The sequence below is a fragment of the Anser anser genome, assembly GCF_964211835.1.
Source record: "Anser anser genome assembly, chromosome: 3".
NCBI classification, from domain to species: domain Eukaryota; kingdom Metazoa; phylum Chordata; class Aves; order Anseriformes; family Anatidae; genus Anser; species Anser anser.
In genome coordinates, this window is record NC_139722.1 from 104,245,352 (window position 1) to 104,261,221 (window position 15,870).

A 15,870-nucleotide genomic window follows, 5' to 3' on the forward strand; every position below is an offset into this window, starting at 1 on the left:
ACTTCTTGTTTGCTTTTTTCCTACCAGAAACAAATTCTGGAGGTTGTCCCCAAATGAATGATTATTCGGTTAAATCTCTTAGTGCTGCTGTCTTGTCACCAAATTAGCATGTCACTGTTTCTAGGAGATCTACGAAGACTTCTTGATACATCTTTCAAGGTTGCTCTCATCTTATTTTAAAATATCTTACATTTAATTCTTCATATAGAGATAGCTTCACGGAGGAGAACCATGAAAAACTGGAAGCTTTTCCAACTCTAAATTTCTGTGCCTCTCCTGCCATCTTGTGGGTTTTAGGAGAAATTTCACTGTGCTTATTGATACCTGAGATAGTGTTTTTTTTTTGTGGTCCCACCAGCTACTGAGCAAAGGAAACACTGAGTCTATCTGTACGTTGTCCTCTGCAGCATCAGTTTGCTTGGGGGGTGGGGGGAAGTGATCTAAACCAGCTCTGGTATACGTATTGCTCTACTGGCAAAATCAGGTTTGTCTGTGAGCTTTTTTTGTAGGAAGGGATTTATATTTGTGGAAGGTGGAAGATTTTTCTCAGTAAATCTGGGTCCAAGGCAAACTTTGAATTTCTTTATACAAAATGCTTCTCTAAATTTCCTCTAATAAAAATACACCCCCCCACCCCCCAAAAAAATCAACGTCATTTTTTTTGACATCAAAAGTAATATTTTAGAGAGCATGTTCTATGACTAGCAGCTGAATCTGTATAAAAGTCTCAGTAGAAATATTTCTTTCAATCCAAATGCAACCTAAGCTAGGCTTAGAGATCCTTCTGTTAACTGGCTTTGAAGTATGGCTGCTGAACCGTTTGGGAGAACAGTGGTGGAGACGTTCATAGATGAGGTGTCATAGTGGCTCCAAAATTTTATTTTCCAGCGGCAAAAAGACTCTGAGAATGAGTAACTCCGGCCAGTATGGCATGCTGGCTGTTCTTCTTTGATTCACCTGCTGCAGCAGCCTGGGGCTCCTCTGTTACCTGTCCACAACAGTTTGTGTAACAAAAGTCTTTCATGGATGTGATTTGTTGACGCTGTCATGACACTTCATTAATGGAAGAAGAAAATAAATTCAAAACTATCTTAAATTGTTTCAGATTACAGTTAACTCTTCACCTGTCCGTAAACATAAATTTGTAGGGTAGTCCAGGGTCTGTTATTTCAACACAGCACTGTTACCTGTAAAATCGTTCTGACTTTAGTTGTTTATAATAAATAAACCAGGGAATCAAGTATTCATAAACTGCACTGGCAGGCACACAGTCTCAGTGTTACAGTCACTGATGCTTTATTTATTATACCTTGAATGGGATTAGAGTCCTTCAGGGTGTGTAAATTTTTACAACTATAAGGAAAAGTGATTTTGAGCCTGATGTCTACGACCAAAGTTTTTGTTAGTGCAATTCAACGGCTTAAAATTTTATGTAAAATGTTTGAGATCAACTTTTAAACTTTGAGCTTAAACTTTAACATTCAGATCTCCTCTTGATCATCCTGTAATTGGCACTAAAGTAAATATACATGAAAAGTCCATCATTGTTAACCAAAGGTTTTAATCTAGCAGGACAAGGAAGAACCAGTATGCGTCTTTCAGGTAGCAGCATATATTTCTGGAGCCTAAACTGCAATAAATCATTGATGTTAACCAGACCTGCAGAGTCCATAGCGATAACTGTTAGGTTGTGTATATTATCTGTTTAAAAGGAACAAACCTTGAGGCGGAATTTCTGAAGACTGGAGAGAAAAAAGGTAAGATTTAACTGCAGAAGAGCCAGCGTAGCATTTAATAAGAGCTCTGGCTACCTTATAGGAATATGCAAAATACCAACCAGGAAATATGTACCTACATTTGAATCAATGTAGCTTAACCACAAGATAGTGTTTCTGTGAGTGCTTTCGTTTCCTTTTTTTCCTCTAATTTGGCTTTGAACCAAGGGCAATTTAACTATGGCCTATCATACTGCAAAGAGATATTTCATCAGCACCACTTTCCAACTATTAGGCAAACAAATTTGGAGGTTAAAATTACAAACAAGGGTTTACAAAGGTTGCACAATTGCTAATGCCTGGAGTACTGTGTGTAACTGCTCAGTTCCACAGCCTTTTGTGAAGGCTACCAAGGTTTTGCAATTTCTATGAGTGGTCTTTTAATAAGGTCCAAAGTCAAACCTTCAAAGGAGATGTGAACATTTATGGAAGTAACACTCTTCATGATGGGAGTGTTCCAAGTGTTAAGCTCTGGAATAGAATTTCTCTGCAGGACAGTTCATGCTGGACTGCCCTGCTTATTTCAAGGCAGTTCTCACTGTCTAGGAAGAATTATGAGACATCAGGGCTGGGGACTGACTTCCTTTCCCCTGAATTTGTGTATGTCAGCTGTAACTACAAAGAGCACTCCAAAGTTGGCAGATGATATTCTGCAGTAACAACACTAGACCAAATGATTTACTGATAAATGAGAATATAGGACTGTGACAGAAGTGCTAGATGATTGTGGGTAATATCTGAAAAATATAGTCAACTGAAAAGACAAATTTGCAGGACAGTAGAATGATGAGCTCTCGCTGTTCTCAGTGCTCTCTCCTGTCTGTTGCTAGATCAGCTAGTTGACTCTGGTGGAATTTCTGTGTATGTAAAGCAGTGAATGCAAGAAAAAATATCTTTCATCTGTGTTCCACCACAGATGGGAGTCTGGGAGTTCGAGATCAAGTCATGGGAATTTGCTTAATTTAGCTCTGTAAAGCTCAAAGAGAATGTTTTTTTTAGTAAACAATGGAGAACTCTTTATTTTTCTTACGAGACTCTAGAATAAATGAAATTCAAAGATACCAGGTTTTGCTGAAAAGCTGTAATATGAATTTCAACAAATTAATTGGAAGATATATTTTTAAGTACTAGAAATGGTGGATGTTAATAGAAAGTACTAGAAATGGTGGATGTTTTTGTCAATTAAAAAAAACAAAACAAGAAAGTTCCCTAGCCCAGACACTGTAAAAATTGGAATACTTATCTCTGGGGATGGGGATTTATCATCTATGGAGATAATTATTTACCATATATTCCCACTCTACTCATGATGTGCTATATGAGCCATTATATAATTCAAGAATGATATTCACTATGTGATACAGGAATCTCTTTCAGTGATGCATCTTTTCTTACTTGTAAAACTGCAGGCAACGAAATTACAAGCTCTTGTGCAAATGTTAGCCAATATTTATTAGCTTATTTTAGTTCTTGGTGGCATAGTAGCTTGAAGTTACTACACACAAAGTAGTAGTACTATATGGCCCAGTACTAGCTATTTGCAAAAATGAATGAACATAGATGTTTAAGTTTTTAAAATATGTATTTACTGGTGCTGTTTCTACTTCTGTCTTCATCACTGGAGTTATCCACCGTTGTTCTTGTCCTGTTCCCAAGTTTTTGGGCATATTCTCATATGTCTCTTGAAGATGCCAGATAAGAGGTACCACTGAAAGCAAAACATACCATTTGCTGAGATAAAACAGCTGTAGCTTCTGACTGAATTGCAAACATGAGAAACATCTTGCTTTTCATCTGCAGAACACTCTAATTCTTTTGTGAGGATGAAAACCCACTGCATCATACAAAGGAGCCAGACCCTAACTGCCTACAATGATGGGCACAACAAGGAATGGAGGCTTACTGACTTCAACCTCAGGGAAGCCAAGGGTGGTAAATGATTCAAGAAATTTTCTGACTGGGTCTGGGGTGTTGTCCCACCAGAAGGATATACTGTGGATTCTTTATTCTTATGATTGTGTTCTCAGCCTCTTTACTGTATATCTGGGCTTCTTAGGAAAAACTACAGGGCTAAGAAATTGAGAATAGAAGTGGTAAGGTAAATCTAACCTAAGCATAAAGGTCTACGTGGGGAAGCTTATCTGTGCCACAAATGCTTTCTGGGGCATCTAGGTTGTATTATGGGAATAAGTACTGTATTAGGTGGCATCAAGATGACATTAACTTTGGAAAGAAAAGACTGGGAGACTTAGGTAAGAAGGCTTTAAAGTAGCTTTTTCTGGATGCTGGGGGAAAACAAAACAAAACAAAAAAACTACAGAAGGAGACCAGTAACTTTGCCAGAGGATGGGAAATGGAGAAAAAGGTGAAAATAATGGGCAGCTAGATCATCACTGGCCCATAAAGTATCAGGGCTTTAACTAATGAAACCCTAAAGGTAACGGGGGTAGAAGGGACTGGGATAACAGTACCACTTTTTGGAGACTCTAAACGGAGACTAAACAATCTAAACCGAGATAAAACAATCACTGGGCAATTCTAGTATGTACCCGAGGCAGGGACTAATTTGTTGGGAAGGGATTTGATGATGAAATAGGGTATTCAAATAGTAAGTTGTCAGACTGGAATAACGGTGTCAGTGAAGTTACTGACAGAAGAGGATGAAAAAGAAATACACCCCATAGTGTGGGTCAAGGAAGGAAATAGAGGAGGAATTAATATTGCTCCCCTGAAGACAGATATGCAGGAAGGATATGAGGCAATAAAGTAGAAGCAATACCCTATCTTAACTGAGGGACAAATTGGTCTTTAATCAGTCCTTTTATTGCTGATTTAAGATAGATTATTGGAACCATGCATGTCTTCCTTTAACACTCCTATCCTTCTGGTGTAAGGAGGGCTGCTGGTTCTTACCAACTGGCACAGGATCTGTGAAAAATTAATGGGGTAGTGCGGAAGCGCCACCCTGTGGTTCCAAATCCATGTACTCTGATGAGCAAGATCCCACATGAGCATAAGTGGTTCACTGTGACAGACTGAAAAGATGCCTTTGGGGCCTGTCCAGTGGACCCTGTGAGCAGAAACATATTTGCCTTTGAGTGTTAAGACCCTGAAACAGGATGGGAACAACGATACAAATGGACAGTTTTACTTCAGGGATTCACAGAATCACCAAATTTATTTGGGCAAGTTTTAGAGCAGATTTTAGAGCAATTCCAACCTCTGGAGGGGTTGTTATTGTTACAAATATGTAGATGATCTTTTTATTATCAGGACAGATACCATGAGAAAAGAAGGGGAAAAAGTAAGGGGAAAAGAAGAAATTAAAGTTTGGTCAAATAAAATTGTACATATATGGTATAGAAAAGCATCGAGTAGTTTGTGAATCTGTAGTACTCACCAATGAGGAAACAGGAGGAATTAAGCATTGGGTAATAGGGAATATGAGATTATGATTTACTGTGTGCTGCTCTTCACAGGACATCTGCCATTGCAATTGTGAATAAATTAGCTTCACAGAAGACCCTGTCTGAGAAAATTATTGAGATATTTCTCACAATTTACTGGGACTGACTGTAATAGCTTGGGAGGGGAAAACACAGAGCCTTTCAAAATACTGGATGTATTAGGAGCACTTTGTTTGAGAAGCTGACAATAAAAGAAGTTATATTTAGTGAATATAGTTATGAGCCATTCAATGATGAAAACTCACTGTCCTATAAACAGGAGGGAGGGGGAAAAGCAGAATCAGACAACTAGTTAAGATATTAAATGTATATATCCATATCCCATAAATAACATAAAGCTTTATCATTTCTAAGTACTTTAAATGAGCTGCTTCAGAAGCCAGTACCGTTGCTTTGTTTGTTTTTTTAAGGATACTATATATGATTTTTCTATGCACAACAGACCTAAGCCTAGCTGGACAGGTGTTAGGGTCTGTTAACTTGTCTTAAGCAGAAAGGGAAACTTCTTTTGATTTAGCGTGAACACTAATTTTTGCAGCAGAAAAAATGCCTGAATGAGTGCTAGATAAGAGAAATCCAAATAGAATACATTCTGTTCTTTTAGGATGGTTCTTATGAAACAGCAATGGGATCTATTCAAGAAACGTCTCTGAGGCGAGCACTCTCCATATATTTTTATTGCTTCTCTGGAAAATGAGTGGTTCTTTGAAAAACATAGATTACTCAAGGAGAGAGAAAACAGAAGATTACTGAGAGGAGTAAGACTTACAGTCTTAAGACAGTTAGGTAGCAGTAAAACTGAAAACTGAAGGAAATGAAACGATACACAAAGGAAGCCTTAGGAGCCATCTGCTCCAGCCTTCCCTTTCTTGTAAAAGAAACTATGGAGCCAGATAGAAATCTCCAGTTGACTAACCATAACCATAGGTGAGATGTCTGACTGTGCAAACACTGACCTCTGCTGAACTTACTGTGGATATACGTTTTGCAAATTGGATATATCAACACATCTGAGTGCAAGACTGCCAGACAAAAAGCCCTGTAAGGTCACATTCCCTCTTGGGCTGAATGCTGGGCTATGTGACTGGTTGCAGAGCTCTCTTGAAATACAAAATAGGTCATTAAATAATTGTCTTCTGACTTAGTAGAAGAAAGCTCTAGACCTCTTTACAGTCTTTACAGCACACTTGGTGCCCCTTCTCAGAAACCATCTGAGATAAATATTGCCTGCCTGGCCTTTTTGAAGTATGATTTGTACCCTATTAAACGTGGTGTCATCTGGAGTAATTTCTTTCCCTTGAGGAAAGAGCGTTCCACTATCTTGCTGTAACTCACTACACAACTGTCAGCTCTTCGTTCAGATGATTCTCATAATCAAAGATGTTTTTTTTTTAAATAACGTGTGAGATGCAATATCAAACTGATCAGCAGTTTATTAGTCTTTAATGTTTAATGATCTTGATACCTCCTGTATATGGAAAGGGAACAACAAAAATTTGGTTAGATTTTTTCAGCTTGGAGCAAGTGAAGAGGTTTACAGAGTCTCACCAAAAATATGACAAGGTTCTTCTGCAGTTGAGGAAATCAATATTGTCAATTGTATAATGACATTTAAATGACTTAATAGTACTCAAAATTGTGATTAGTCAGTTACAGTAGTGTGGAAGCTTTTTGCATTGTGGTAAATGTTTGCAGAGATTTTACATACCAATATATCAAGCATGAAGTGCTGCAAAGGTTTCTGAAGACTTTAAAATAAAAAGCATACAATGTAACTGCTACTTTTTAGATCACAAATTGAAAGGGCAAAAGAGAAGACAAGTTATGTGGGTTATTTACCCTGGTTTATCTCTGTTACCATATTTCATATTGCTTTCACTTTTTGCAGTGGAAAAAATAGCGCAAAGAACTATTTTTTTAGTTAAGCATTAGTAAGTCTATAGTGACAAACTGTCAGTAAGTGACTTCTGTATTTTTTTTTCTTTTAGTCCTCTCTAGGCTTTCCATATTTAAATGATATCTTGCTTATGTGACATCTATTTTTCTCAATGCTTTCCATCATCATTTTAGGAACTGGAAACAGAAAGGACAAAGGCAGCTGAGGTATGTTCTGAATGTCCCAATGTAACACTTGTCAATTGCATAAACGGATTTTGTAATCTGTTGCCCTGTTCCTTGCACCCTGTGGATTAGGTTAATTATTTATAGCTTGTCAGGGCAGCATTTTAAGAGTGCTGTGTAACGCAGAAGTTGAGTATGACAGGAAGCCATTCTGCCCTGACTGGTCAGTCAGGGTAGGGGCTAGAAGAGTTTAAGTGATAGAGGTGGAATAATTTAGAGATTTATTTTTTTCCCCAAAGAAACAGAAAAAATCACCTTCCCATTTGTCCCCTGAAATAATTTTTCCTATGATCCTGAGTTTTTCATTATTTAAATGTTTCTGTTGCCGTTGTTAAGCTCGCTCTTTTCCCTAGCTTTTGGTGATCTACACTATCTACACACCTGTCATGGACAGGTACTATATAGCGAGTACTAAGAGTGAATTTTAATGCTTAGCCACTAGATTGAGTGCCTTGGACTGAAGTGAGGGTGAGGAGATCACGTTATGCTCAATACAGTGTATATACTTGCTTACCATTAATATTTACATAAACAGTGGAATGATTTTTTTTTCCAGTTCCTCCATCTTTGATAATTTATACTTACGAGAGGAGTTGCTGCATTTAACCTTGTCTCAACAAAGGCTTTGAGTGGTAGAGCTGCCATCAGTGGGCAGTCAGCACTGTCTCATGGCCGGCAGTCTCGCTCTTGGTCGTAGGCTGGGCAGAGCGGGGCAGGTGAGAGGACAACCCTACTGGGTGCCTCGCTGACCATCCCTGCCTGCCCCTCACTGGGCACGGGGCCCAGGCACTGGTTTGCTGGGCCCTTGACCTTACCAGTACTGCTGCTGATCTCTCCAGCAGACTGAGTTCAGGACCTGCTCCCTTTCCTCACCCAATAGGGGCTTGTTTTTGTGAAGCTGCTGCTGAGTCAGGCGTTCACTGATTAGCAGACCCTGAACATGGAGTCTTTTTTTTCCCTTTAGTTTATCCTGAACAGCATGTCACCTTCCTGCATTGAAACGTTTTCTGACATCAGTGGGGTAAAGAGATAAGGACTATGATGTTTTTTTCTCACAGGCAGTGCTGAGTGACCTGATGCTGCATGACCTGAGAAATTTGAAACTTAGGAAACAGGTCTCATAAATTAAAAGGCAGCGTTAATAATGGTACATTCCATGCCCCCAAACTGGAAAGGAATCAATTTTATATGTAGTATTTTTTTGTTTTAACATAATAGCATCGTCATGAAACACAGGTAAGATATGTAAATATAAATTAAACAATTCAGTTTGTCTTAGCAAAATGCAACATTATCTGTATTAGTGAATACAGCTATTCAGCACAAGTCATTCACTAATACATCAGTGAATTGTTAGAATAGTCTTTGAACATTCTGTTCTTGGAAAGCTCTCCCTACTCACCATGTTACGTACTGTGGAATAAACTACTCTATAGCTGTTTCTTAGTCAAGAAAACAAAACATTTCCAGGAAGATTATTACTATTACATTGTATTTTCATATTTATGTTATTTTCACGCCTTCCAGGTCAATGTGGGAAAACATTCAAGCATTTATTTTATTTACTTCACCTACTTTTTATTTACTTACTTTTTATTGTTCTTATATTGCATCCTTTTTGCTGGGACATCAACGCCAGTAAGTGTAAACGAGCGGTATACATGTTAAATTTCAGTCAACGTTGCAGACAATTTGCATTCAGATTCTGATCTCAGTGAAACCAGAGGTGGTTTCCCACTAAGTGGAATTTTTCAGATATCATTCAGTGTTTATTTAACTTCTCTCCCACTGAGTCCGGTGAGAAAGCATTTGAAAATTTCACCCTTAGTGTCGTCACTGTTTGTCCAGCTGTTTGGCCAGGTCATTTAACTTTTCTGTACCACAACAATTTCCTCCATAAGATGAGAGAAAACTCTAAATCTAGCCCTTTGCTACCCACATAAAAGTGGAGCGTGTAAAAGGACTGGTTTTCTAAGAATTTGCCTTTGAAAATGATGCTTTTATACATTTAAAATATTCTAAAAGTTAGGTATAGCCTATATAAACAATTAACAAAACTGGAAATGTCCTTTTAGTCCAAATAATGGATCTACTCGTGGAAAAGTGGAGACTACTCAATACATGACTCCACTAGATAGATCAAAATGGGGATTTGAAGGTCAGCTTGTTTAGGGCTGCATCTCATAGGAAGAGACAAATACGGTAAATGAATCCTGCCTTTAATGATAAAATGTAGCTTCCAGAAGGGAGTCAAATGGAAGCCTGTCTGCCATCAGTTTCTGCTGTTTGTGAAATCATTGCCATCATGTATGAGAATAGTTTCCATTCCTTGATCTTATGGGTGTTCTACTAGATTGGGGTTCTTCCCCCAGTCTTTGTAGTTGCTTTGTCTTCCACGGGGAGGAAGTGGTGGAGTAGAGACCTGATGCTGTGGTCTGAACTGGCAAAGAGACTAACAGACTGGGTCCACCTCTCCATTGATTTTGTTCACCATCACATTAAAAGGGGCTGAGAATAATACCCAACTTCAGGACTATATGGATTAAATGTATATATATTAATAATTTTATGAATGCATGCAATAGATAGATTTGCAGAAATTGATATCTGATCCAAAAAAAGTTCTGCCATGCAGAGCTGTGATATGCAAAAACAGGTTAAGTTACATGACTATTGAAAGTCAGTAGGATATGAGTGTTTGATGTAAATGGTTTGGCATTGATGATGCTAGAATCCAGTCAGTTCTTTCTGCTTTATTTCAGCTCTCAGGGCAGGTGACTCTTTTTTATTTTGTGCTCGAATATTCTCTAAGACATAGAATATGCAGCATCCTGCATATAACAGGCTTGACACTACTCCCTGAAACACAATTACCTGCTGCAGTAATCACCATCATAAAGCTTTTTTCTTTGCTTTTTATTATTGGTATTTAAAGATTAAAAGATTTGTGGTAGAGAAACTGAAATCTCTCCTTCTTGGATGTATTTTATTGTGATAATAAACCAATGCTGTTACAGGGTCACTGGCAGAACTCTCTCCTGCAACAGAAATGTTGGAGTTCTTATTTATGGTATGTAATTTAGTATTGGAACCATCATAATATTCCAGTTTGGAAAAAATGGGTTGGAATTTCTGGATACGATTCCAATGTGTTTTTATCTATGTAGAATGGTTTACACTCTGTTAAGGGAACGTGAGAAAAATCTCAATAACTTTCTTCAGACAGGATCTTCTGTGAAGCTATTTTATTCGCGATTGCAATGGTGGGCGTATCTATGACCCGACACCTGATTTCTCCCGTTTCCTCGTTGGCTGAATACTACAGGTTCACAACCTACTTGACACACTTCTATACCATATGTGTACAATTTAATTCGACCAACCGTTAATTTCTCCTTTTCCTTTTTTTTTCCTTCTTCTCTCGTGACTAGAGGGCCCATGGTTTTTGTTTTTACTGATTTCGTACTGCTCATCCTGTTTTTCTTAGCTATCCCCCTTATTTTGGGTCAGTGGGACCTTCCCCTTATCTGCTTAACATACTCCCTACTGCGATGCCGCACGATCACTTTTGAATGTGCAAGGCTATTGGAATTTTCCACTACAAAAACACCTTCTATTGCAAAAACACAACTTTGTTTCTCACAAGGAATAAAAGCCTTTTGTATCTTTATTAAATCAAAGTGAGTAATATTGGCTGTCTGACCATTTAAACTTTAGATGCTTTGGCCAGATCTGAAGGATCATTTTGAGAAATGATTGCACAGAGGCCTCAGGTTTACTCAGCAGAAACCAGACAGATTTGTGATTGAACTTTCCTATATTGTTAGTAACACAACTGGCAGCAAGCAGAAAACACCTAGCAGTCCATTATCAGGGTGTATAATCGCAACCTTGGTAACCACTAGAACACCTTTTCCTTGTTCTGGGAAAAGTAGCTTCAAGAAGTCTTACATATCTATGTATAGTTTATCTTAGTTTTGCTGTCATTTTCTCAAGTATTTTCTGAGCTGTGTTTGGTTAAAAACCATCTTAACATCTAAGTTAGCAAGGCTGTTAATCATGTTTGTATCCAAAATACTTCAGCAGTGTTCTGCTGAAAGAAGAAATCTACACTAGTGGTAGGTGTCTGCTTTACTCATGCTGGATGTTTTATTGCAACAGCTCTGAAGATTCATTTGTTATTGGCAAATCATTCATAACCTTATTTTCCCTGCTTGAACTTTGTGAAATATCCTCCTGCCATAAAAACTTAGCTCTTCATCTTTTGCGTTTGAATATAAGATAATGGGGAATACAAACAAATGGAGGGAAACCATATTCATTTTAAAAAGGAAAACCACTCCAAAAGAAAGGTGAAAATTGGTTCAGATTTGTCATTAGAAGGTACAAATGGTGGTCACGATAAGTGATTAGAAATATTTGAGATCTCTGTTTCAACATGCAAAAAAATAGGAAGAACTGTAATAAAGGGAGTAATTAATCAGTTTTTAACTGGCTTCCAAACAAATTAATGACAATAGGAGGTAGTTTATGTTCTTGGACTTGAAGAAACAACTTTCAGCTCTTGCAATTATATGCATCACATCATATTATCCACTTTGCAGACTGTTCAAGTTTCATTTTGAAAGCAGTTAATATTTCTTTCACGCACTATTTCTTTTGGAAGGTAGTTCTTCAATCTTATTGCTGTTTTTAGGGCCTTGGAAATTTTCACTTTAAATGATTCATGTTCAGTATATAGCATTTGCTCTTGAGCCAACACTGTCCATGATTTTGCATTTGGGCTTTTTTCTTTCTTGCCTGGTGTTTATTCTCTGTTACTATTACTTAGTGGCAAATTATTTCAAATGGGTTTGTTTTTAAGAGAAGTCAACACAGTTTGGGAGGTATAAGCTGGCCCCAATGGCTAGTTTCAGACAACTAGTCTATTTCATTAATGATGTATTTTTGCATTTCATTAATGATGTATTTTTGCATTATGCTTGCATCTGCTGTCTTGTATTATATTGATAATAAAGCCCTTCTGAAATTTTCTTGGCGACTGTCTTCTCATATTTGACTGACAACAAGTCGTATGGACTTGTCCAGTCTAGATAGGTCTGCTTTTGAAAACTGTCGGTCATCTTAAGGGGAGAAGGTATTTGGGAGCTAGAAGGCGGTCACAGCATAGGGCACTACACGAAGTCTGTCTCTCTCTTTAGCCAGGGTCTTTGAAGAGGCGCACACCGACTTGTGCAGTTGGAGACTGCTTGCAAACTCAGCTTGCAAATCCTTCCTATATGGGACAGTCAAATGTTAGGTTGATTCAGGCAGCCTTTTTTTGTTAGCAAAAGCTGTGAAAGGTTTCTTGTCTTTTGAACAAACCGTCCATCAAAATAGCGCATTCTCATTTGAGAAAGTGATTAGCAGCAATATACACATGGCAGCCAGAGGACTCATAGAGATGCCCAGACACGTTTATTAGTATATTCACTTAGGTTTTCAGGACAGGTGTCAAATTTATCTCATTGTACCCTGGAAGCAAGTAAAAGAAAATTGGTAGGTATTGTGTGAGATACTGATGAAGACGATGTTGATGAAGGCAAAGAATCAGGATTACAAAAACCTGCTTGAGGAGTTGCTTGTCAGGTTACCCATCTGAAACACCTTTTGACTGACACATTGGACCTGGGTTATGAAAGAAAAACTGCAAATGAATTGAAACAAAAGAGCTTGCTTTGCTAATTGTTCTGAAGACTAGTGGCAAGCAGTACATTTCCACAGAAGGCAGAATTAGCTAAGTTTGTTCTCCTCTTAGTGCTGTCAGAGGAAGTCAGGTGGTAGGACTAGGAAAATAACTATAATTAAACTCCACCCATCATCAAATGCAGGTGAAGAGGTCATAGTTCATGAAATGCATACATACTATTATAAAGTATCCATACAATTACAACCTGAACACAGAACAATTAGTGATTCATGAATAATGAGCTAGTATCCTCTCAGAAACATCAGTGAAGTTCTCTAGTTTGATTTGTGACTATGATCTTTTTTCAGACCTATATCTGTAACCAGAAAGGAATTTTAAAACATCACTTCAAAATGCATCAACGTTGCCATTTTTTTAACCTCTAGAAATACTCTTGAAAAAGTAACCAATACACTACTTTCACACTTGTATGGTAGTTTCATGGTTTTTTGTTTTTTTTTTTTTTTTTTTTTAAGTCTACTGCCTGTATGAAGATCCTTGGAAGATTGCATTTCTTGGAGATCTTTTGGAAGACTTTGCTAATGAAGTGCAAATGTCTCTATAGAGTCAGATCAAAAGTCCATTTCTTCCAGGAGCCTGTCTCTAACAGTGGCCAACAGATCTCATAAAAGAAGAACAGATTTCCTTAGACAGCCTTAATATTCAGTCTGTAATTAATACATTGTTTTTTTTCTCTAATTTTACTTATACAGAGAATACCCATGACAAAGCAACAAAATTAATTTTCATCAAGTAACATATATGATACGTAAAGCCCTAAGTAATCTTACAGCTGACCCTAGATTTCAGGAGGTGGTTAGACAGCAGAGGTCCTGAGATCCCTGAAAACAGGATACCAGTGCACACTGCCGTAAAGGATATCTGTACCAACAGAAGAGAGATTTCCAGATCTAAAGCTTTCCAGCTCAATACATTGGGCATTGTATTAAAGACCTGGGAATTTCTTCTTTTCTTTACTATCTGCTTTACCAAACTATTCCTCATAAATGCCTCCACAAACTCATCTTGATTCTTCTTGAATCATCTTCGGAGCTGCTACTGTCTTCCGTCCCGTTTCCCAGAAGAGTAATGTGTGAACAAAATAACAAACCTCCTCACTTCTGTGTAATCCTCTTCCTCATTACCACTGACATCTGTTTGTCATTGTGCTTTTATGTGTTTACTTAATTCTGGTGGTGAACTCCTTAGGTAGTAATGGTGTTTCTATAAATTTCAGTGTCTTTATTGAGCTATGCATACGATCATCTGCAGAAGAGATTATCATTAGGATTGCAACAGCTAGATCTGCAGGATTGCAGAATGAGTCAGAATGAGAAAAGCTAGCTTCTTTTTTTCTTGATGATGTAATAATATATCAGCTACTCTGAACTTTTTACTAAGTTAATGAGACCGTGGGGAATTCTGAACCTCTAAAACATAAGAAGCTCTTAGGTATGAATGGGCAAAGGGACTGTTTCTAAAATGGGAAACCTGCTGCACTTTGATTGCCAAGTCAGAATACTTGGTCTTGTAAGCAATCTCTGCGTTTGAGAAAAGTTTTTATCTAAATTAAGGGATATCTATGCTAATGGAAATTTTCTTATGATATAGAAGTTTTTTTTTTTTTTTTTTTTCTCCCACTTTCTGCACTGTCATTTCTGGTAATCCTCCGTGTTGTTTGGAGTGGGATTCTCCAAATGAGCTAAGAGACTTCAATAGGAGATGCTTATACATTCCAGAGTTACTTAGAGAACTTGGAAAATTCCTCTGAAATGAGTATAGCATTAGCTAGAGAGAATGAATCGATTTGATATTCTGTGATCAGTGGCACTTGAGATGAGGTCTGAAGCTTTATATTCTCTGCATGTAGAGGTCACTGTCACACATGTATTTGTCTTGACATTTCTCTTTGTATTACATGTATAGTTGGTTGATGGGGTCAAAAACAAACCTGACAATGGCAAATCCAGAGATTCTGCCTAGTGGTTTAAGCAGCATGGGATAGTTTAGCTCTTAGGCTCTCACCACGGCCAGGTGTGGGATTCCTTAAACAAGTGTTGACGTATGATTACAATTGTTTTTAAGTCTAAGGACAACATCTTGCATTATGGAAAATACAGATTACGAAACTACTTATGTTTGATTTTGATGTTCATGCTGTAATGTCTAGTTGCTTTAAGATTGCTGTAACATGGTACCTGTGGTTATGAGTAATAATTGATATTTAAAATATTACAAAACTATTTAAAAGTATTAAGGCTGTGTAGACTAATTTTGAGATGGATGCTTGCTATGTGAGGGTAGTTCTTGTAAATTTGCACACAGATAACAGAAGAATTGAAGATTTCTTGAAGAAAAGTGTTATTTTTCTAACGCTACTACAGAGTGGGAGATGCCAAACAGTAGGTGTCAGCACTGCTTCAGTTAGGCACAGGCTCCCTGCAAACGTAGAGTAAGGCAACCAGAGTTAAGCACAAGTTTGCTGTGTGCTATATGTTCAGCAAAATGAGTACCTGTAAAGAAATGCTGAGACAATGACTGACACTTGTTATAAACTAGCTTTCTGGAGGAAGAACTGGACAGTAGACTACATGAGTTGGAAGATAAAAATTGGTACAAATAATCCGTTTTCACTCTGACATATTTCCAATATACTGAAGGAAAGACTTTCTGAAAATTGTAATTTAATTAGGTTTTGTTGTCTAGCGAATTGAGTATAGAGGTTACTCGCAGAGAGACTTAATTTCCAAGGAATATTAAGAAAACTAGAAAATCAATC

The 15,870-nt window shown here is 37.6% G+C and overlaps 1 protein-coding gene across 4 annotated transcripts in view; it reads left to right on the forward strand.

Moving 5' to 3' along the window:
- XDH (xanthine dehydrogenase) overlaps positions 1-15,870 on the forward strand; it is a 78,166-nt gene that overhangs the window by 11,746 nt on the left and 50,550 nt on the right. The window lies entirely within an intron of this gene.